General features: G+C 45.3%; 1 protein-coding gene and 4 non-coding genes across 8 annotated transcripts in view; all 5 read left to right on the top strand.

The window, feature by feature from the left end:
* The window catches only part of TFCP2 (transcription factor CP2), a 67,488-nt gene that overhangs the window by 1,358 nt on the left and 43,358 nt on the right, over positions 1–22,772 (top strand). The gene's annotated exons all lie outside the window — the stretch shown is intronic.
* Positions 3,849–3,951, top strand: LOC121164036. Its single transcript, XR_005884999.1, has one exon. It is a non-coding gene; the product is annotated as a U6 spliceosomal RNA (small nuclear RNA).
* On the top strand, positions 8,099–8,201 carry LOC121164029. Its single transcript, XR_005884997.1, has one exon. It is a non-coding gene; the product is annotated as a U6 spliceosomal RNA (small nuclear RNA).
* Positions 12,349–12,451, top strand: LOC121164025. Its single transcript, XR_005884996.1, has one exon. It is a non-coding gene; the product is annotated as a U6 spliceosomal RNA (small nuclear RNA).
* LOC121164022 lies at positions 16,612–16,714 on the top strand. The gene has a single exon (XR_005884995.1). It is a non-coding gene; the product is annotated as a U6 spliceosomal RNA (small nuclear RNA).

Here is a 22,772-nt window from a genome sequence, read left to right as displayed (position 1 = left end):
CCGGCGCCCATAAGGGATCCTGTCTCCAACGCGAGGACTTTAGATGCTAGGCCATGCCACCGGGCCCCCGAGTGAACTTTCTATGTTGAGCTTAATATTTGTATCTTCAGGAATCTTTGCTTATAGTTTGTTTTAGTGATTTTCAGAATAATTCAAGTTCTGTCATGCAGTTTTCTTAATCTTTTTTTTTTTAAAGATTTATTTTTATTATTTTTTTATTGGAAAGGCGGATATACAGAGAGGAGAGACAGAGAGGAAGATCCTCCATCCGATGATTCACTCCCCAAGTGAGCGCAACGGGCCGATACTATGCCGATCCGAAGCCAGGAGCCTCTTCCGGGTCTCCCACGCGGGTGCAGGGTCCCAAAGCTTTGGGCCGTCCTCGACTGCTTTCCCAGGCCACAGGCAGGGAGCCGGAAGGGAAGCGGGGCTGCTGGGATTAGAATCGGCGCCCGTATGGGATCCCGGGCGTGCAAGGCGAGGACCTTTAACCACTTGCGCCACCGCGCCGGGCCCAGTTTTCTTAATCTTGAGACATTTATCTTTTAAAATTCTACCTGCCCTCGTTTATGTTGGCCTACTAGAGACTAGTATTAATTGGGTCTAAATATAAAGGCCCTGCACTTCGGAATGTGGGGTGATATTTAATAATTCATGTTGGTTACCTGAATATTGGTACAAGAAGTCCGATTACCAGGGTGGAGGGTGGAAGTAATGAAATTGACTATAACTACTGAAAGATTATTATGTAACAACCATCATCACGGAACTGTCTGCCCCGTTCTAGCTTTCTAGATTATCCACTGTGTGTGTTCTTTACAGATACAAGAATGGCTTTCAGATTTCGAATTTTTTTCCAGTATCAAATCTACAACAGTTTTTAATCATCAGTGAATGTTTCTTTGTTCAATACTTCCCCTTTGCTTTGCTTTCTTAAACTTCCTCTGTTGCATGTATTCAGTACTTGTCATGTTTCTCTTGATTCTTACGTTTAATCTTTTGCATTAGTTTGTGTTATAATTAGATCCTGGTTCTCAACTTTATTATTCCTGGCAGTTATCTGGACTACTTATGAAAAATATAGTTTGCAAGGTTCCATATCTGAGATGATTCTGACACAGGCACCAAATCTGACTTCTTAGAAGCGATTTTGTTGACGTCCTTGAGAGAGAATGTTCTGATCCGCTAGTTCACTCCTCAAATGAACCAGTGTTGAAGTTGGGAGCTGGGAGCCAGTCTAGGTTTCCTACGTGGCAGGAACTCAGTCCCTGAATCCACCTAGGGATCCACATTAGTAGAAGCTGGATTTGGGAGCTGGCGGCAGGTGTCCACCCCAGGCACTGTGATAAGGGACATGGGTGTCCCAGCTGGGCCCGAGGCGCCTCCCTTATGTTTTTGAACTTTTTGAAGAACAACAGTTTCTTCAAATATATAACATGACCCTCAGAGGATACCTGGCACCACAGCAGAGGTCAGAACAAATCAATCAACTACCCCAGCCATATGTTGGCAGTGAAAAACTGGGCAGACGGAGGCTCTAAGGTGGACTGTGTCAGTCAGCGGATTCTGCAGCGACCTCATCGTGTTTGGAATGGTGAGAATGGCAGCAATTTATAACTGTTGAACTATCAAAATGACTTGAGCAAGATAATTGGAGCATGCCCCATGTCAGGGACCTGGGATGGGTGGGAGACTGGGTGGGGCTTCTCCCTTTACTTCCCCCCTTACCCAGATACAGGAAAAAAGCAATGTGGAAGTAACAGTCTTACCCACTTTCCTGTAGCCCTTGAACCTTTGTGCCATAATTAACTATGTAAAGACTGTCAAAAATAAAGAAAAAACAAACAAACAAACAAATATATAACATGAACCACTTTACATTTCCAAAAGTGTTGAACTATTCCTCCTATTCCTCCACATTCTCATTTTAAAAATTATTAAAGTCATCTTAGTGACTGAAATGTAAGTTTGATTTGCGTTTTCTTAATAATCAGTAGTGTTGAACGCAATTTCGTTTGATGTTGGCCATTTTGTGTACACACTGAAAAAATATTTGAAAGGCACAGTTAGGGAGAGAAATATATCTTTTATCTTCACTCTAAATGGCCACAGTGGTGAGGGCCGGGCCAAAGTCAGGGTCAGGAATTCCACCTGGTGTCTAAATGTAGGTGTTGGGGCCCAAGTACTTGGGCCATCCTCTGCTGCTTTCCCAGGCACACTAGCAGGGAGCAGGATTGGAAGTGGAGCAGCCGGGACTTGAACTGGTGCTCACGTGGGTTGCCAGGGTGACAGGTCATGGTTTAAACAACTGTACCAAAAGGTCTAACCCCATATACATTTGTTAGAGATGTGTCTATGCAAGTTCTTTGTCTAGTTTATATTTGAGTTGACTTTTTGCCCTTGTAACGTTCTTGGTATAGTCTCAGTACAAGACCCTTAGATGTGTGGTTTGCAAATATTTTCTCCCAAAAATTTCCTTCAGGTCTCCCGTTCCTTCTTCTTCTTCTTTTTTTAAAGGTTTATTTATTTTTATTGGAAAGACAGATATACAGAGATAAGGAGATATATAGAGAAAGATCTTCTGTCTGCTGGTTCACTCCCCAAATGACTGCAGTGGCCAGAGCTCAGCCGATCAAAAGCCAGGAGCCTCTTCCGGGTCTCCCACACGGGTACAGGGTCCCAAGGCTTTGGGCCGTCCTCGACTGCTTTCTCAGGCCACAAGCAGGGAGCTGGATGAGAAGTGGAGCAGCCAGGACATGAACTGGTGTGGTCCAGGCTATGACTTTAGCCACTGGGTTATGTTGCTGGGCCCCAAAAAAAGACAGCTTTAACTTCTTTTCAGTTTGCATTGCCTAATTGTTCTGGTTAGGACTTGTAATGCTGTGTTGAATAGCGGTGTTGTCTGTTCATGAGGGATACCTCTTTTCTCTGTTTCTTCATTAAACTGGGTTTTTCATAAATGCTGCTTAAATGTTAAGGGAAATTTATTCCATTCCTGGTTCACTAAAACCCCCCCACACACATACAACGCCACAAGTGTTTGTGCGCATGTGTGAATTTACTGTGGTAAAATTTATACAACATAACAATGTGCCATTATAACCATATTGATGTGTGTGCGTCAACATTGTCGTGCAGCCGTTAGAGACCTGCCTGCCCCGCTCTGTCCTCGCGGTCTGAAGCGCTGTGCTCCTTCAACACCTGCTCCGCAGCTGGTCTCCTCCCTCAGCCCGCTGTTCGCCGTTCCTCCCTGTCTCTGACTGCTCTGGGAGATCCGTTGAATCCTGTGATGTTGTTCCTTTTGTGTTTGCCTTGCACGGGGCCTTAATGGTTTTGCTGGGCACACGGGGCCTTAATGGTTTTGCTGGGCATTTTTTTTTTTTTTTTATCATGAAAAGATCCTGAATTTTGTCAAATGTCTTTTCTGTGTCTCTGCAGGCAGCATATCAGTGTGTAATGCTTGATTGATTTTCTTTATTTTGCTCTACCCTTGCATTCATGGGACAGGTGTTATTTGTGTAATTTTTAAAAAAGGTTTATTCATTTATTTTTATTGGAAAGTCAGATTTACAGAGAGAAGGAGAGATAGAAAGATTTTCCGTCTGCTGGTCCACTCCCCAAGTGGCCGCAATGACTGGAGCTGCGCTGATCCAAGACTGAAGCCAGGAAGTTCTTCCAGGTCTCCCACACAGGTGCAGGGTCCCAAGGATTTGTGGTGTCCTCGACTGCTTTCCCAGGCCACAAGCAGGGAGCTGGATGGAAAGTGGGGCAGCCAGGATAGGAACCAGCACCCATATTGTGTCCTGGCACATACAAGGCGAGAATTTAGCCACTCGGACACCACACCAGGTCCTAATTTGGTTCTTAGTATGAAATCACAACTATACAGAGAAGACTAGCACGGCCACTGTGCAAGGGTGACATGCCAGTTCATCAATATTCTACATCTTTAACACTTCAGAAACAGGAGCAGTAAGATCAGATCTGATGTATAGTATGGGGATTATGCTTTACACCATATCCTGAAAGTTGTTGAAATAACAGATTTTAAGTGTTGTCATTATGAAGAACAAAGTGAAGTAATGCATCATTTGGTTGTGTTCGTTTCTCTCATTCTTTTTTTTTTTTTTAAGATTTATTTATTGGGCCCGGCGCGGTGGCGCAAGTGGTTAAAGGTCCTCGCCTTGCACGCCCGGGATCCCATATGGGCGCCGGTTCTAATCCCGGCAGCCCCGCTTCCCTTCCAGCTCCCTGCCTGTGGCCTGGGAAAGCAGTCGAGGACGGCCCAAAGCTTTGGGAACCTGCACCCGCGTGGGAGACCCAGAGGAGGCTCCTGGCTTCGGATCGGCATAGTATCGGCCCGTTGCGCTCACTTGGGGAGTGAATCATCGGATGGAAGATCTTCCTCTCTGTCTCTCCTCTCTGTATATCTGACTTTCAAATAAATAAATAAATCTTATTTATTTATTTATTTTTTATTATTTTTTCATTGGAAAGGCGGATATACAGAGAGGAGAGACAGAGAGGAAGATCCTCCATCCGATGATTCACTCCCCAAGTGAGCGCAACGGGCCGATACTATGCCGATCCGAAGCCAGGAGCCTCTTCCGGGTCTCCCACGCGGGTGCAGGGTCCCAAAGCTTTGGGCCGTCCTCGACTGCTTTCCCAGGCCACAGGCAGGGAGCCGGAAGGGAAGCGGGGCTGCTGGGATTAGAATCGGCGCCCGTATGGGATCCCGGGCGTGCAAGGCGAGGACCTTTAACCACTTGCGCCACCGCGCCGGGCCCAGTTTTCTTAATCTTGAGACATTTATCTTTTAAAATTCTACCTGCCCTCGTTTATGTTGGCCTACTAGAGACTAGTATTAATTGGGTCTAAATATAAAGGCCCTGCACTTCGGAATGTGGGGTGATATTTAATAATTCATGTTGGTTACCTGAATATTGGTACAAGAAGTCCGATTACCAGGGTGGAGGGTGGAAGTAATGAAATTGACTATAACTACTGAAAGATTATTATGTAACAACCATCATCACGGAACTGTCTGCCCCGTTCTAGCTTTCTAGATTATCCACTGTGTGTGTTCTTTACAGATACAAGAATGGCTTTCAGATTTCGAATTTTTTTCCAGTATCAAATCTACAACAGTTTTTAATCATCAGTGAATGTTTCTTTGTTCAATACTTCCCCTTTGCTTTGCTTTCTTAAACTTCCTCTGTTGCATGTATTCAGTACTTGTCATGTTTCTCTTGATTCTTACGTTTAATCTTTTGCATTAGTTTGTGTTATAATTAGATCCTGGTTCTCAACTTTATTATTCCTGGCAGTTATCTGGACTACTTATGAAAAATATAGTTTGCAAGGTTCCATATCTGAGATGATTCTGACACAGGCACCAAATCTGACTTCTTAGAAGCGATTTTGTTGACGTCCTTGAGAGAGAATGTTCTGATCCGCTAGTTCACTCCTCAAATGAACCAGTGTTGAAGTTGGGAGCTGGGAGCCAGTCTAGGTTTCCTACGTGGCAGGAACTCAGTCCCTGAATCCACCTAGGGATCCACATTAGTAGAAGCTGGATTTGGGAGCTGGCGGCAGGTGTCCACCCCAGGCACTGTGATAAGGGACATGGGTGTCCCAGCTGGGCCCGAGGCGCCTCCCTTATGTTTTTGAACTTTTTGAAGAACAACAGTTTCTTCAAATATATAACATGACCCTCAGAGGATACCTGGCACCACAGCAGAGGTCAGAACAAATCAATCAACTACCCCAGCCATATGTTGGCAGTGAAAAACTGGGCAGACGGAGGCTCTAAGGTGGACTGTGTCAGTCAGCGGATTCTGCAGCGACCTCATCGTGTTTGGAATGGTGAGAATGGCAGCAATTTATAACTGTTGAACTATCAAAATGACTTGAGCAAGATAATTGGAGCATGCCCCATGTCAGGGACCTGGGATGGGTGGGAGACTGGGTGGGGCTTCTCCCTTTACTTCCCCCCTTACCCAGATACAGGAAAAAAGCAATGTGGAAGTAACAGTCTTACCCACTTTCCTGTAGCCCTTGAACCTTTGTGCCATAATTAACTATGTAAAGACTGTCAAAAATAAAGAAAAAACAAACAAACAAACAAATATATAACATGAACCACTTTACATTTCCAAAAGTGTTGAACTATTCCTCCTATTCCTCCACATTCTCATTTTAAAAATTATTAAAGTCATCTTAGTGACTGAAATGTAAGTTTGATTTGCGTTTTCTTAATAATCAGTAGTGTTGAACGCAATTTCGTTTGATGTTGGCCATTTTGTGTACACACTGAAAAAATATTTGAAAGGCACAGTTAGGGAGAGAAATATATCTTTTATCTTCACTCTAAATGGCCACAGTGGTGAGGGCCGGGCCAAAGTCAGGGTCAGGAATTCCACCTGGTGTCTAAATGTAGGTGTTGGGGCCCAAGTACTTGGGCCATCCTCTGCTGCTTTCCCAGGCACACTAGCAGGGAGCAGGATTGGAAGTGGAGCAGCCGGGACTTGAACTGGTGCTCACGTGGGTTGCCAGGGTGACAGGTCATGGTTTAAACAACTGTACCAAAAGGTCTAACCCCATATACATTTGTTAGAGATGTGTCTATGCAAGTTCTTTGTCTAGTTTATATTTGAGTTGACTTTTTGCCCTTGTAACGTTCTTGGTATAGTCTCAGTACAAGACCCTTAGATGTGTGGTTTGCAAATATTTTCTCCCAAAAATTTCCTTCAGGTCTCCCGTTCCTTCTTCTTCTTCTTTTTTTAAAGGTTTATTTATTTTTATTGGAAAGACAGATATACAGAGATAAGGAGATATATAGAGAAAGATCTTCTGTCTGCTGGTTCACTCCCCAAATGACTGCAGTGGCCAGAGCTCAGCCGATCAAAAGCCAGGAGCCTCTTCCGGGTCTCCCACACGGGTACAGGGTCCCAAGGCTTTGGGCCGTCCTCGACTGCTTTCTCAGGCCACAAGCAGGGAGCTGGATGAGAAGTGGAGCAGCCAGGACATGAACTGGTGTGGTCCAGGCTATGACTTTAGCCACTGGGTTATGTTGCTGGGCCCCAAAAAAAGACAGCTTTAACTTCTTTTCAGTTTGCATTGCCTAATTGTTCTGGTTAGGACTTGTAATGCTGTGTTGAATAGCGGTGTTGTCTGTTCATGAGGGATACCTCTTTTCTCTGTTTCTTCATTAAACTGGGTTTTTCATAAATGCTGCTTAAATGTTAAGGGAAATTTATTCCATTCCTGGTTCACTAACCCCCCCCCCACACACACACACATATAACGCCACAAGTGTTTGTGTGTATGTGTGAATTTACTGTGGTAAAATTTATACAACATAACAATGTGCCATTATAACCATATTGATGTGTGTGCGTCAACATTGTCGTGCAGCCGTTAGAGACCTGCCTGCCCCGCTCTGTCCTCGCGGTCTGAAGCGCTGTGCTCCTTCAACACCTGCTCCGCAGCTGGTCTCCTCCCTCAGCCCGCTGTTCGCCGTTCCTCCCTGTCTCTGACTGCTCTGGGAGATCCGTTGAATCCTGTGATGTTGTTCCTTTTGTGTTTGCCTTGCACGGGGCCTTAATGGTTTTGCTGGGCATTTTTTTTTTTTTTTTATCATGAAAAGATCCTGAATTTTGTCAAATGTCTTTTCTGTGTCTCTGCAGGCAGCATATCAGTGTGTAATGCTTGATTGATTTTCTTTATTTTGCTCTACCCTTGCATTCATGGGACAGGTGTTATTTGTGTAATTTTTAAAAAAGGTTTATTCATTTATTTTTATTGGAAAGTCAGATTTACAGAGAGAAGGAGAGATAGAAAGATTTTCCGTCTGCTGGTCCACTCCCCAAGTGGCCGCAATGACTGGAGCTGCGCTGATCCAAGACTGAAGCCAGGAAGTTCTTCCAGGTCTCCCACACAGGTGCAGGGTCCCAAGGATTTGTGGTGTCCTCGACTGCTTTCCCAGGCCACAAGCAGGGAGCTGGATGGAAAGTGGGGCAGCCAGGATAGGAACCAGCACCCATATTGTGTCCTGGCACATACAAGGCGAGAATTTAGCCACTCGGACACCACACCAGGTCCTAATTTGGTTCTTAGTATGAAATCACAACTATACAGAGAAGACTAGCACGGCCACTGTGCAAGGGTGACATGCCAGTTCATCAATATTCTACATCTTTAACACTTCAGAAACAGGAGCAGTAAGATCAGATCTGATGTATAGTATGGGGATTATGCTTTACACCATATCCTGAAAGTTGTTGAAATAACAGATTTTAAGTGTTGTCATTATGAAGAACAAAGTGAAGTAATGCATCATTTGGTTGTGTTCGTTTCTCTCATTCTTTTTTTTTTTTTTAAGATTTATTTATTGGGCCCGGCGCGGTGGCGCAAGTGGTTAAAGGTCCTCGCCTTGCACGCCCGGGATCCCATATGGGCGCCGGTTCTAATCCCGGCAGCCCCGCTTCCCTTCCAGCTCCCTGCCTGTGGCCTGGGAAAGCAGTCGAGGACGGCCCAAAGCTTTGGGAACCTGCACCCGCGTGGGAGACCCAGAGGAGGCTCCTGGCTTCGGATCGGCATAGTATCGGCCCGTTGCGCTCACTTGGGGAGTGAATCATCGGATGGAAGATCTTCCTCTCTGTCTCTCCTCTCTGTATATCTGACTTTCAAATAAATAAATAAATCTTATTTATTTATTTATTTTTTATTATTTTTTCATTGGAAAGGCGGATATACAGAGAGGAGAGACAGAGAGGAAGATCCTCCATCCGATGATTCACTCCCCAAGTGAGCGCAACGGGCCGATACTATGCCGATCCGAAGCCAGGAGCCTCTTCCGGGTCTCCCACGCGGGTGCAGGGTCCCAAAGCTTTGGGCCGTCCTCGACTGCTTTCCCAGGCCACAGGCAGGGAGCCGGAAGGGAAGCGGGGCTGCTGGGATTAGAATCGGCGCCCGTATGGGATCCCGGGCGTGCAAGGCGAGGACCTTTAACCACTTGCGCCACCGCGCCGGGCCCAGTTTTCTTAATCTTGAGACATTTATCTTTTAAAATTCTACCTGCCCTCGTTTATGTTGGCCTACTAGAGACTAGTATTAATTGGGTCTAAATATAAAGGCCCTGCACTTCGGAATGTGGGGTGATATTTAATAATTCATGTTGGTTACCTGAATATTGGTACAAGAAGTCCGATTACCAGGGTGGAGGGTGGAAGTAATGAAATTGACTATAACTACTGAAAGATTATTATGTAACAACCATCATCACGGAACTGTCTGCCCCGTTCTAGCTTTCTAGATTATCCACTGTGTGTGTTCTTTACAGATACAAGAATGGCTTTCAGATTTCGAATTTTTTTCCAGTATCAAATCTACAACAGTTTTTAATCATCAGTGAATGTTTCTTTGTTCAATACTTCCCCTTTGCTTTGCTTTCTTAAACTTCCTCTGTTGCATGTATTCAGTACTTGTCATGTTTCTCTTGATTCTTACGTTTAATCTTTTGCATTAGTTTGTGTTATAATTAGATCCTGGTTCTCAACTTTATTATTCCTGGCAGTTATCTGGACTACTTATGAAAAATATAGTTTGCAAGGTTCCATATCTGAGATGATTCTGACACAGGCACCAAATCTGACTTCTTAGAAGCGATTTTGTTGACGTCCTTGAGAGAGAATGTTCTGATCCGCTAGTTCACTCCTCAAATGAACCAGTGTTGAAGTTGGGAGCTGGGAGCCAGTCTAGGTTTCCTACGTGGCAGGAACTCAGTCCCTGAATCCACCTAGGGATCCACATTAGTAGAAGCTGGATTTGGGAGCTGGCGGCAGGTGTCCACCCCAGGCACTGTGATAAGGGACATGGGTGTCCCAGCTGGGCCCGAGGCGCCTCCCTTATGTTTTTGAACTTTTTGAAGAACAACAGTTTCTTCAAATATATAACATGACCCTCAGAGGATACCTGGCACCACAGCAGAGGTCAGAACAAATCAATCAACTACCCCAGCCATATGTTGGCAGTGAAAAACTGGGCAGACGGAGGCTCTAAGGTGGACTGTGTCAGTCAGCGGATTCTGCAGCGACCTCATCGTGTTTGGAATGGTGAGAATGGCAGCAATTTATAACTGTTGAACTATCAAAATGACTTGAGCAAGATAATTGGAGCATGCCCCATGTCAGGGACCTGGGATGGGTGGGAGACTGGGTGGGGCTTCTCCCTTTACTTCCCCCCTTACCCAGATACAGGAAAAAAGCAATGTGGAAGTAACAGTCTTACCCACTTTCCTGTAGCCCTTGAACCTTTGTGCCATAATTAACTATGTAAAGACTGTCAAAAATAAAGAAAAAACAAACAAACAAACAAATATATAACATGAACCACTTTACATTTCCAAAAGTGTTGAACTATTCCTCCTATTCCTCCACATTCTCATTTTAAAAATTATTAAAGTCATCTTAGTGACTGAAATGTAAGTTTGATTTGCGTTTTCTTAATAATCAGTAGTGTTGAACGCAATTTCGTTTGATGTTGGCCATTTTGTGTACACACTGAAAAAATATTTGAAAGGCACAGTTAGGGAGAGAAATATATCTTTTATCTTCACTCTAAATGGCCACAGTGGTGAGGGCCGGGCCAAAGTCAGGGTCAGGAATTCCACCTGGTGTCTAAATGTAGGTGTTGGGGCCCAAGTACTTGGGCCATCCTCTGCTGCTTTCCCAGGCACACTAGCAGGGAGCAGGATTGGAAGTGGAGCAGCCGGGACTTGAACTGGTGCTCACGTGGGTTGCCAGGGTGACAGGTCATGGTTTAAACAACTGTACCAAAAGGTCTAACCCCATATACATTTGTTAGAGATGTGTCTATGCAAGTTCTTTGTCTAGTTTATATTTGAGTTGACTTTTTGCCCTTGTAACGTTCTTGGTATAGTCTCAGTACAAGACCCTTAGATGTGTGGTTTGCAAATATTTTCTCCCAAAAATTTCCTTCAGGTCTCCCGTTCCTTCTTCTTCTTCTTTTTTTAAAGGTTTATTTATTTTTATTGGAAAGACAGATATACAGAGATAAGGAGATATATAGAGAAAGATCTTCTGTCTGCTGGTTCACTCCCCAAATGACTGCAGTGGCCAGAGCTCAGCCGATCAAAAGCCAGGAGCCTCTTCCGGGTCTCCCACACGGGTACAGGGTCCCAAGGCTTTGGGCCGTCCTCGACTGCTTTCTCAGGCCACAAGCAGGGAGCTGGATGAGAAGTGGAGCAGCCAGGACATGAACTGGTGTGGTCCAGGCTATGACTTTAGCCACTGGGTTATGTTGCTGGGCCCCAAAAAAAGACAGCTTTAACTTCTTTTCAGTTTGCATTGCCTAATTGTTCTGGTTAGGACTTGTAATGCTGTGTTGAATAGCGGTGTTGTCTGTTCATGAGGGATACCTCTTTTCTCTGTTTCTTCATTAAACTGGGTTTTTCATAAATGCTGCTTAAATGTTAAGGGAAATTTATTCCATTCCTGGTTCACTAACCCCCCCCCCACACACACACACATATAACGCCACAAGTGTTTGTGTGTATGTGTGAATTTACTGTGGTAAAATTTATACAACATAACAATGTGCCATTATAACCATATTGATGTGTGTGCGTCAACATTGTCGTGCAGCCGTTAGAGACCTGCCTGCCCCGCTCTGTCCTCGCGGTCTGAAGCGCTGTGCTCCTTCAACACCTGCTCCGCAGCTGGTCTCCTCCCTCAGCCCGCTGTTCGCCGTTCCTCCCTGTCTCTGACTGCTCTGGGAGATCCGTTGAATCCTGTGATGTTGTTCCTTTTGTGTTTGCCTTGCACGGGGCCTTAATGGTTTTGCTGGGCATTTTTTTTTTTTTTTTATCATGAAAAGATCCTGAATTTTGTCAAATGTCTTTTCTGTGTCTCTGCAGGCAGCATATCAGTGTGTAATGCTTGATTGATTTTCTTTATTTTGCTCTACCCTTGCATTCATGGGACAGGTGTTATTTGTGTAATTTTTAAAAAAGGTTTATTCATTTATTTTTATTGGAAAGTCAGATTTACAGAGAGAAGGAGAGATAGAAAGATTTTCCGTCTGCTGGTCCACTCCCCAAGTGGCCGCAATGACTGGAGCTGCGCTGATCCAAGACTGAAGCCAGGAAGTTCTTCCAGGTCTCCCACACAGGTGCAGGGTCCCAAGGATTTGTGGTGTCCTCGACTGCTTTCCCAGGCCACAAGCAGGGAGCTGGATGGAAAGTGGGGCAGCCAGGATAGGAACCAGCACCCATATTGTGTCCTGGCACATACAAGGCGAGAATTTAGCCACTCGGACACCACACCAGGTCCTAATTTGGTTCTTAGTATGAAATCACAACTATACAGAGAAGACTAGCACGGCCACTGTGCAAGGGTGACATGCCAGTTCATCAATATTCTACATCTTTAACACTTCAGAAACAGGAGCAGTAAGATCAGATCTGATGTATAGTATGGGGATTATGCTTTACACCATATCCTGAAAGTTGTTGAAATAACAGATTTTAAGTGTTGTCATTATGAAGAACAAAGTGAAGTAATGCATCATTTGGTTGTGTTCGTTTCTCTCATTCTTTTTTTTTTTTTTAAGATTTATTTATTGGGCCCGGCGCGGTGGCGCAAGTGGTTAAAGGTCCTCGCCTTGCACGCCCGGGATCCCATATGGGCGCCGGTTCTAATCCCGGCAGCCCCGCTTCCCTTCCAGCTCCCTGCCTGTGGCCTGGGAAAGCAGTCGAGGACGGCCCAAAGCTTTGGGAACCTGCACCCGCGTGGGAGACCCAGAGGAGGCTCCTGGCTTCGGATCGGCATAGTATCGGCCCGTTGCGCTCACTTGGGGAGTGAATCATCGGATGGAAGATCTTCCTCTCTGTCTCTCCTCTCTGTATATCTGACTTTCAAATAAATAAATAAATCTTATTTATTTATTTATTTTTTATTATTTTTTCATTGGAAAGGCGGATATACAGAGAGGAGAGACAGAGAGGAAGATCCTCCATCCGATGATTCACTCCCCAAGTGAGCGCAACGGGCCGATACTATGCCGATCCGAAGCCAGGAGCCTCTTCCGGGTCTCCCACGCGGGTGCAGGGTCCCAAAGCTTTGGGCCGTCCTCGACTGCTTTCCCAGGCCACAGGCAGGGAGCCGGAAGGGAAGCGGGGCTGCTGGGATTAGAATCGGCGCCCGTATGGGATCCCGGGCGTGCAAGGCGAGGACCTTTAACCACTTGCGCCACCGCGCCGGGCCCAGTTTTCTTAATCTTGAGACATTTATCTTTTAAAATTCTACCTGCCCTCGTTTATGTTGGCCTACTAGAGACTAGTATTAATTGGGTCTAAATATAAAGGCCCTGCACTTCGGAATGTGGGGTGATATTTAATAATTCATGTTGGTTACCTGAATATTGGTACAAGAAGTCCGATTACCAGGGTGGAGGGTGGAAGTAATGAAATTGACTATAACTACTGAAAGATTATTATGTAACAACCATCATCACGGAACTGTCTGCCCCGTTCTAGCTTTCTAGATTATCCACTGTGTGTGTTCTTTACAGATACAAGAATGGCTTTCAGATTTCGAATTTTTTTCCAGTATCAAATCTACAACAGTTTTTAATCATCAGTGAATGTTTCTTTGTTCAATACTTCCCCTTTGCTTTGCTTTCTTAAACTTCCTCTGTTGCATGTATTCAGTACTTGTCATGTTTCTCTTGATTCTTACGTTTAATCTTTTGCATTAGTTTGTGTTATAATTAGATCCTGGTTCTCAACTTTATTATTCCTGGCAGTTATCTGGACTACTTATGAAAAATATAGTTTGCAAGGTTCCATATCTGAGATGATTCTGACACAGGCACCAAATCTGACTTCTTAGAAGCGATTTTGTTGACGTCCTTGAGAGAGAATGTTCTGATCCGCTAGTTCACTCCTCAAATGAACCAGTGTTGAAGTTGGGAGCTGGGAGCCAGTCTAGGTTTCCTACGTGGCAGGAACTCAGTCCCTGAATCCACCTAGGGATCCACATTAGTAGAAGCTGGATTTGGGAGCTGGCGGCAGGTGTCCACCCCAGGCACTGTGATAAGGGACATGGGTGTCCCAGCTGGGCCCGAGGCGCCTCCCTTATGTTTTTGAACTTTTTGAAGAACAACAGTTTCTTCAAATATATAACATGACCCTCAGAGGATACCTGGCACCACAGCAGAGGTCAGAACAAATCAATCAACTACCCCAGCCATATGTTGGCAGTGAAAAACTGGGCAGACGGAGGCTCTAAGGTGGACTGTGTCAGTCAGCGGATTCTGCAGCGACCTCATCGTGTTTGGAATGGTGAGAATGGCAGCAATTTATAACTGTTGAACTATCAAAATGACTTGAGCAAGATAATTGGAGCATGCCCCATGTCAGGGACCTGGGATGGGTGGGAGACTGGGTGGGGCTTCTCCCTTTACTTCCCCCCTTACCCAGATACAGGAAAAAAGCAATGTGGAAGTAACAGTCTTACCCACTTTCCTGTAGCCCTTGAACCTTTGTGCCATAATTAACTATGTAAAGACTGTCAAAAATAAAGAAAAAACAAACAAACAAACAAATATATAACATGAACCACTTTACATTTCCAAAAGTGTTGAACTATTCCTCCTATTCCTCCACATTCTCATTTTAAAAATTATTAAAGTCATCTTAGTGACTGAAATGTAAGTTTGATTTGCGTTTTCTTAATAATCAGTAGTGTTGAACGCAATTTCGTTTGATGTTGGCCATTTTGTGTACACACTGAAAAAATATTTGAAAGGCACAGTTAGGGAGAGAAATATATCTTTTATCTTCACTCTAAATGGCCACAGTGGTGAGGGCCGGGCCAAAGTCAGGGTCAGGAATTCCACCTGGTGTCTAAATGTAGGTGTTGGGGCCCAAGTACTTGGGCCATCCTCTGCTGCTTTCCCAGGCACACTAGCAGGGAGCAGGATTGGAAGTGGAGCAGCCGGGACTTGAACTGGTGCTCACGTGGGTTGCCAGGGTGACAGGTCATGGTTTAAACAACTGTACCAAAAGGTCTAACCCCATATACATTTGTTAGAGATGTGTCTATGCAAGTTCTTTGTCTAGTTTATATTTGAGTTGACTTTTTGCCCTTGTAACGTTCTTGGTATAGTCTCAGTACAAGACCCTTAGATGTGTGGTTTGCAAATATTTTCTCCCAAAAATTTCCTTCAGGTCTCCCGTTCCTTCTTCTTCTTCTTTTTTTAAAGGTTTATTTATTTTTATTGGAAAGACAGATATACAGAGATAAGGAGATATATAGAGAAAGATCTTCTGTCTGCTGGTTCACTCCCCAAATGACTGCAGTGGCCAGAGCTCAGCCGATCAAAAGCCAGGAGCCTCTTCCGGGTCTCCCACACGGGTACAGGGTCCCAAGGCTTTGGGCCGTCCTCGACTGCTTTCTCAGGCCACAAGCAGGGAGCTGGATGAGAAGTGGAGCAGCCAGGACATGAACTGGTGTGGTCCAGGCTATGACTTTAGCCACTGGGTTATGTTGCTGGGCCCCAAAAAAAGACAGCTTTAACTTCTTTTCAGTTTGCATTGCCTAATTGTTCTGGTTAGGACTTGTAATGCTGTGTTGAATAGCGGTGTTGTCTGTTCATGAGGGATACCTCTTTTCTCTGTTTCTTCATTAAACTGGGTTTTTCATAAATGCTGCTTAAATGTTAAGGGAAATTTATTCCATTCCTGGTTCACTAAAACCCCCCCACACACATACAACGCCACAAGTGTTTGTGCGCATGTGTGAATTTACTGTGGTAAAATTTATACAACATAACAATGTGCCATTATAACCATATTGATGTGTGTGCGTCAACATTGTCGTGCAGCCGTTAGAGACCTGCCTGCCCCGCTCTGTCCTCGCGGTCTGAAGCGCTGTGCTCCTTCAACACCTGCTCCGCAGCTGGTCTCCTCCCTCAGCCCGCTGTTCGCCGTTCCTCCCTGTCTCTGACTGCTCTGGGAGATCCGTTGAATCCTGTGATGTTGTTCCTTTTGTGTTTGCCTTGCACGGGGCCTTAATGGTTTTGCTGGGCATTTTTTTTTTTTTTTTATCATGAAAAGATCCTGAATTTTGTCAAATGTCTTTTCTGTGTCTCTGCAGGCAGCATATCAGTGTGTAATGCTTGATTGATTTTCTTTATTTTGCTCTACCCTTGCATTCATGGGACAGGTGTTATTTGTATAATTTTTAAAAAAGGTTTATAAATAAACCTTTATAAATATTATTTTTATTGGAAAGTCAGATTTACAGAGAGAAGGAGAAATAGAAAGATCTTCTGTCTGCTGGTCCACTCCCCAAGTGGCTGCAATGACTGGAGCTGTGCCGATCCAAGACTGAAGCCAGGAAGTTCTTCCAGGTCTCCCACACGACACGGGTGCAGGGTCCCAAGGATTTGGGGTGTCCTCGACTGCTTTCCCAGGCCACAAGCAGGGAGCTGGATGGAAAGTGGGGCAGCCAGGATAGGAACCAGCACCCATATTGTGTCCTGGCACATTCAAGGCGAGGATTTAGCCACTTGGACACCACACCAGGTCCTAATTTGGTTCTTAGTATGAAATCACAACTATACAGAGAAGACTAGCACAGCCCCTGTGCAAGGGTGACATGCCAGTTCATCAATGTTCTACATCTTTAACACTTCGGAAAGAGGAGCAGTAAGATCAGATCTGATGTATAGTATGGGGATTATGCTTTACACCATATCCTGAAAGTTGTTGAAATAACAGATTTTAAGTGTTGTCATTATGAAGAACAAAGTGAAGTAATGCATCATTTGGTTGTGTTCGTTTCTCTCATTCTTTTTTTTTTTTTTAAGATTTATTTATTGGGCCCGGCGCGGTGGCGCAAGTGGTTAAAGGTCCTCGCCTTGCACGCCCGGGATCCCATATGGGCGCCGGTTCTAATCCCGGCAGCCCCGCTTCCCTTCCAGCTCCCTGCCTGTGGCCTGGGAAAGCAGTCGAGGACGGCCCAAAGCTTTGGGAACCTGCACCCGCGTGGGAGACCCAGAGGAGGCTCCTGGCTTCGGATCGGCATAGTATCGGCCCGTTGCGCTCACTTGGGGAGTGAATCATCGGATGGAAGATCTTCCTCTCTGTCTCTCCTCTCTGTATATCTGACTTTCAAATAAATAAATAAATCTTATTTATTTATTTATTTTTTATTATTTTTTCATTGGAAAGGCGGATATACAGAGAGGAGAGACAGAGAGGAAGATCTTCCATCCGATGATTCACTCCCCAAGTGAGCGCAACGGGCCGATACTATGCTGATCCGAAGCCAGGAGCCAGGAACTTCTTCCAGGTCTCCCACACGGGTATAGGGTCCCAAAGCTTTGGGCCGTCCTCGACTGCTTTCCCAGGCCACAAGCAGGGAGCTGGATGGAAAGTGGAGCTGCCGATATTAGATCCGGCACCCATATGGAATCCCGGTGCGTGCAAGGCGAGGACTTTAACCACTACGCTATCACGCCAGGCCCAGTAATACCTTTTAATGATGAAAACATTTGGCTTGAGGTTGTGTGTTAGGTTAAACTGCTGCCTTAGGCTGTGATAGCTGCATCCCATTGCCAAGTCCTGGTTTCTTGGCTTCCAGTCAGCTCCCTGCTGATGTTTCTGGCTAGCAGCAGAGGACAGCTTCAGTGCCAGGGCTTCTGCTGCCCATCTGGGAGATCTGGATGGTTTCAAGGCTCCTGGGTTATGCCTGGACCAATCCGAGCCATTGTGGCTTTGAGTCTTCTCAAGTTCTCTCAGTGAAATAAATTAATTGATATAATTCAGTGTGACTTGCATAAGTAATTATGTTAGAGGATAATACTTTTCTTTGAGTCTTATGCATGTTATGTATGTATTATATATGCAGCATGTATAGTGTATAAAAATGACTTGTTTATTGAAAAGGTAGAATAGCAGAGTTGCAGAGGTGTACCCATCTGCTGGTTCATTCCTCAAATGCTGGCATCAGCCCGGACCCAAGAACTCCATCAAGAGCCTCCCAATGGATGGCAGGGATCCAGGCACTTAGGGTAACATCTGCTGCCCTCCCAAGCCCAGTGCCAGGAAGCGGCACTGGAAGTGGAGTAGCTGAGAATCGAACCTGCACTCTGACTGGGATGTGCGTGTCCTGAGCAGTGACTTCCTGGGCTGCATCAGAATGCTCATGTCCTGAGAATATTTTCAACCCTTTCAGAAATGTTTTGGGCAGGTGCTGGTTTACACCAGGCATTGTATGATAAATTCATTTGGTTGCTTTTCTACTTTAAAAAAAATATGTTTTCAAAAATTTTATTTTTATTGAAAAGGCAGATTTACAGAGAGAGAAGGAGAGATAGAGAGATCTTCCTTCTGCTGGTTCACACCCCAAATGAATGAATGATTGAGGCCTGGAGGAAACTCCTGGTGCCTGGCGTGTTCTACTTAAAACCATACCAGGCACACACGTTTTTGTTAAGTATTTGTTAAGTATTTGTTGAATGAATTTTTGAATTCACTCTTCACTAATTATACTTGTATAAGCTTGAACAAATATTTAACGTTTCAAATTAGTTTATTCAGTTGGAAAATGGGGAAGGAGAAACCATTCATTCTACCTCCTGAAGTTATCATTTTGGGTTAAATGTGCATTTAAATGTACAAACAATAGCGGAGTGGATATAGAGGAGAGCAGTGAGAACCAAGGCCCAGGGCAGGAGTAAGGAAATGCAATTTCTCAATTTTTTAAAGATTTATTTTTACTTGGGTCCAGCGGCGTGGCCTAGTGGCTAAAGTCCTCACCTTGAACGCGTCGGGATCCCATATGGGCGCCAGTTTTAGTCCTAGTGGCTCCACTTCCCATCCAGCTCCCTGCTTGTGGCCTGGGAAAGCAGTCGAGGATGGCTCAATACTTTGGGAGACCTGGAGGAGGTTCCTGGCTCCTGGCTTATGATCAGCATAGCATCGGCCATTGCGGGCACTTGGGGAGTGAATCATCGGGCGGAAGATCTTCCTCTCTGTCTCTCCTCCTCTCTGTATATCTGATTTCGTAATAAATAAATAAATCTTTTAAAAAAAAGATTTATTTTTACTTGAAAAGCAGGTTTACAGAGAGTAGGGGATACAGAGAGAATGAATCTTTCATCTGTTGGTTCACTCCCCAAAAGGCTGCAGTGTCCAGAGCTGAGCTAATTTGAAGCCAGGAGCCAGGCACTTCTTCCAGGTCTCCCATATGGACTTGGGCCAGCCTCTACCACCTTCCTAGGCCATAAAGAGGGAACTAGATGGAAAGTGGAGCATCTGGGCCATGGACTAGTGCCCATATGGAATGCCAGCACCACAGGCGGAGGCTTAATTTGCTCTGTCACAGTGCCAGTCCCACTTAGAACTTCTTTAACAGTGATGATAGGGAGTACACTCTAAGAAGACACTGAAGAGGAAAGCTGCATCTAATCTTTTATTTTTTTAATTTTAAAAAGATTTATTTTAGTTTTATTGAAAAGTGAGATATACAGAGGGAAGGGAAAACAAATAGGATTCACTCCCCAGGTGGCTACCACGGCCAGAGCAGTGCTGATCTGAATTCAGAAGCCAAGAGCCTCTTCTGGGTCTCCCATGTTGGTGCAGGATCCCAAGGCTTTGGGTTGTTCTTTCCCAGGCCGCAGACAGGGAGGTGGATGAGAAGCAGGGCTGCCAATGCGCATATGGGAGCCTGGTACGTGCAAGACTAGCACTTTAGCCACTAGGCTACTGCAACTGGGGCCTAATCTTTTACTTTTTTTTTTTTTAAATTTATTTTTGTTGGAAAAGCATATGTACAGAGAGGAGGAGAGACAGGAAGATCTTTCATCCAGTGGTTCACTCCCCAAGTGAGCACAATGGCCGGTGCTATGCTGATCCAAGCCAGGAGCCAGGAATCTCTTTCTGGATCTCCCACGCGGGTGCAGGGTCCCAAGGCTTTGGGCCGTCCTTGACTGCTCCCAGGCCACAAACAGGGAGCTGGATGGGAAGTGGAGCTGCCGGGACCAGAACCGGCACCCATATGGGATCTTGATACCTTCAAGGTGAGGACCTTAACCTCTATGCTATTGCGCCTGGCCCCTAATCTTACTTTTTGATTTGAGAGGCCAAGAGAAACAGAGGAAGCTTCCATTTGCTTTTTGATCTCCTGAGGCTGGGGTTGGGAGCCAGCCATTTGATCCAGGTCTTTCTCATGGGTGGCCAGACTCCACTCACTGCAACAGTGCTGTTGCCTCGCTCTGTCTGATTGATAGGAAGCTGGAGTCGGGCGTCAGATCCCAGCATTGACTGTAGGCACTTGTGGGACACCGGGGCCTTTTTTTTTTTTTCCTTTTATGGTGTATTTGACGGGGAGACAGCATCTCCCATCTGTTGGTTCAGTCCTCAAATGGCCGCAGTGGCCGGGACTGCCAGGCTGCAGGCAGGAAGCCAGGTATGTTCAGGTCTCTATGTGGGTGTAGGGACTTGTTCACTTGGCCCACTTCCTCTGCTCTCCCAGGTGCATTAGCAGGAAACTGCGTCAGAAATGGAACAAGAGGACCTGAAGCAGTGCCCCTACAGAATGTTGGCATTGCAGGTGGTGGTCTATTCCGCTACATCATGATGTTGGCCCCCACAAAGGTCTTAGTCGCTAGGTTAAATTTCCACTCCCCGATGGGCCCAGTTTTGAAGGCCTTGGAGAGCTTGTTGTGTAGCTAACACTGTATTTTGATTGAACTGGAAGCCACTTGAGTATTTAAATGGAAGTGATATTATGTACATTTAAAAAAATGTTACCGTGGCTGGAAATTGGAAAATCATGATAAAAAGTGAGTTGCTGGAGCCGTTGTGCAGCGGGCTAAGCCTCTGCTTGTGGTACTGACATCTCCTGTTGGAGGCCTGACTCAGGTCCAGACTGCTTTGCCTTTGGTCCAGCTTCCTGCTAACCTGCCTGGGGAAACAGCAGAAGGCCTAGACTCCTTGACACTCACACATGTAGGAGACCAGGGTGCAGTTCCTGGTTCCTGGCTCTGCCTGGCCCAGCCCTCACTGCCGTGGCCAATGGGCAGCGAGCCAGTGGATGGAGGATCTCACTTTTGCTTTGCCTCTTCATGCCTCTCTCTCCCTTCTGTGTTCTGCCTTTTAAATAAATAAGTAAAAGATTTTTTTTTTTAAATTTAATTTATTCTTACGGAAAAGGCAGACAGAGAAGGAGAGACAGAGAAAAACGCTTTCCATCTGCTGATTCCACTCTTCAAATGGCTGAAATGGTTGAAGCTGAGTGAATCCAAAACCAGGGGCCTTAAGTTTTATCCATGGGGGCCTGGTTGTGTGGCCTAGCGGCTAAGTCCTTGCCTTGAACGGTTCTAATCCCAGCAGCTCCACTTCCCGTCCAGCTCCCTCCTTGTGGCCTGGGAAAGCAGTCGAGGACGGCCCAAAGCCTTGGGACCCTGCACCTGCGTGGGAGACCTGGAAGAGGTTCCTGGCTCCGGATCAGCTGAGCTCCAGCCGATGCGGCCACTTGGAGAGTGAATCATTGGATGGAAGATCTTCCTCTCTGTCTCTCCTCCTCTCTGTGTATCTGACTTTGTAATAAAAATAAATAAACCTTAAAAAAAAAAAGTTTCATGCATGGGATGTCAGCGCTTGAAGGGGTAGGGTTAACCACTTAAACCATTGCGGTGGGCCCTAAAATCTTTTCTTTATCTGAGAAGGGTTGCAGATTGCTGAGCTGGGTGCCTTGTGCTGTGCACGTGCTTGGAAATGCAGATTGACCTTTTCTCTGCTTGGGTGAGGCAGAGAACAGTTCTGCTTTGCCTGCACTAGGGTCTGTTGAAGGGGCGTCATGCAAGATTTGTTCTGGAGGGTTGTCTGCAAGGTGTTTGAGTGAACTTGCAACAAAACAATAGCTTTGGTCAGAAATGCACAAAGTCATCTTCAAGTTCAAAGTATTCAGCAAACAGCAGCAAGGCAGAGTTACTGGAAACGTGCGCCTGATCTCATGCCAAGCGTGGTAATGTATTAGCGAGTCGAGCTGCATTCTGTGTTGCTGATGGGAGTGGAATGGAGCCTTTGCCCTGTTAGCAGAGAAACAGTCATGATCCCAGTTAGTTTATGATGCTAAGTAAAGGCATTGCGCTCATTAAAGGATGGGGTTATGGAAGAAGTTAAACACATTTGAAATTGAAAACATTGGAAGCCTATAAAACAAAATAGAGGGAATTTGGGCAGCGAAGGAGGGGGACATCCCAGAGCCTATGGAACCGTATCATAAAATAATAATTAAAAAAGGATCTGCAAAAACAACAGCAAAAACAAAAGAGAAAAATTTGGCCTTAAAGAAATAAAATTATATTTGACAATAGAATTCTGGACTCTCTGCATTGTCCATGCCCGCAATGATGAACATATGACTGAGTATGAAGAACTATTTGTTAGCAATGATATGAAGGAACTGGCGGGGGGAGGGAATTGGGGCGGGGATAAGGGAATATGGAACTGTATCATAAAATGATAGCAATAATAATAAAATGTGGGAGAAAAAAAGAAGTAAAAATGTTTAAAGATTTGTTTTCATTGGAATGATCTTCCGTCTGCTTGTTCACTCTCCAAGTGGTGCAGTGGCTGGAGCTGAGCCAATCGGAAGCCAGGAGCTGCTTCTGTGTCTCCCATACAAGTGGTTTCAGGGTCCCAGGGTCTTTCCCTACAGCTCTCCTAGGCCACA

The sequence above is a fragment of the Ochotona curzoniae genome, unplaced genomic scaffold, assembly GCF_017591425.1.
Source record: "Ochotona curzoniae isolate NIBS_2020 unplaced genomic scaffold, NIBS_Ocur_1.0 contig_1014, whole genome shotgun sequence".
Classification (NCBI taxonomy): Eukaryota; Metazoa; Chordata; class Mammalia; order Lagomorpha; family Ochotonidae; genus Ochotona; species Ochotona curzoniae.
This window is presented reverse-complemented; position numbering and strand designations above follow the sequence as displayed.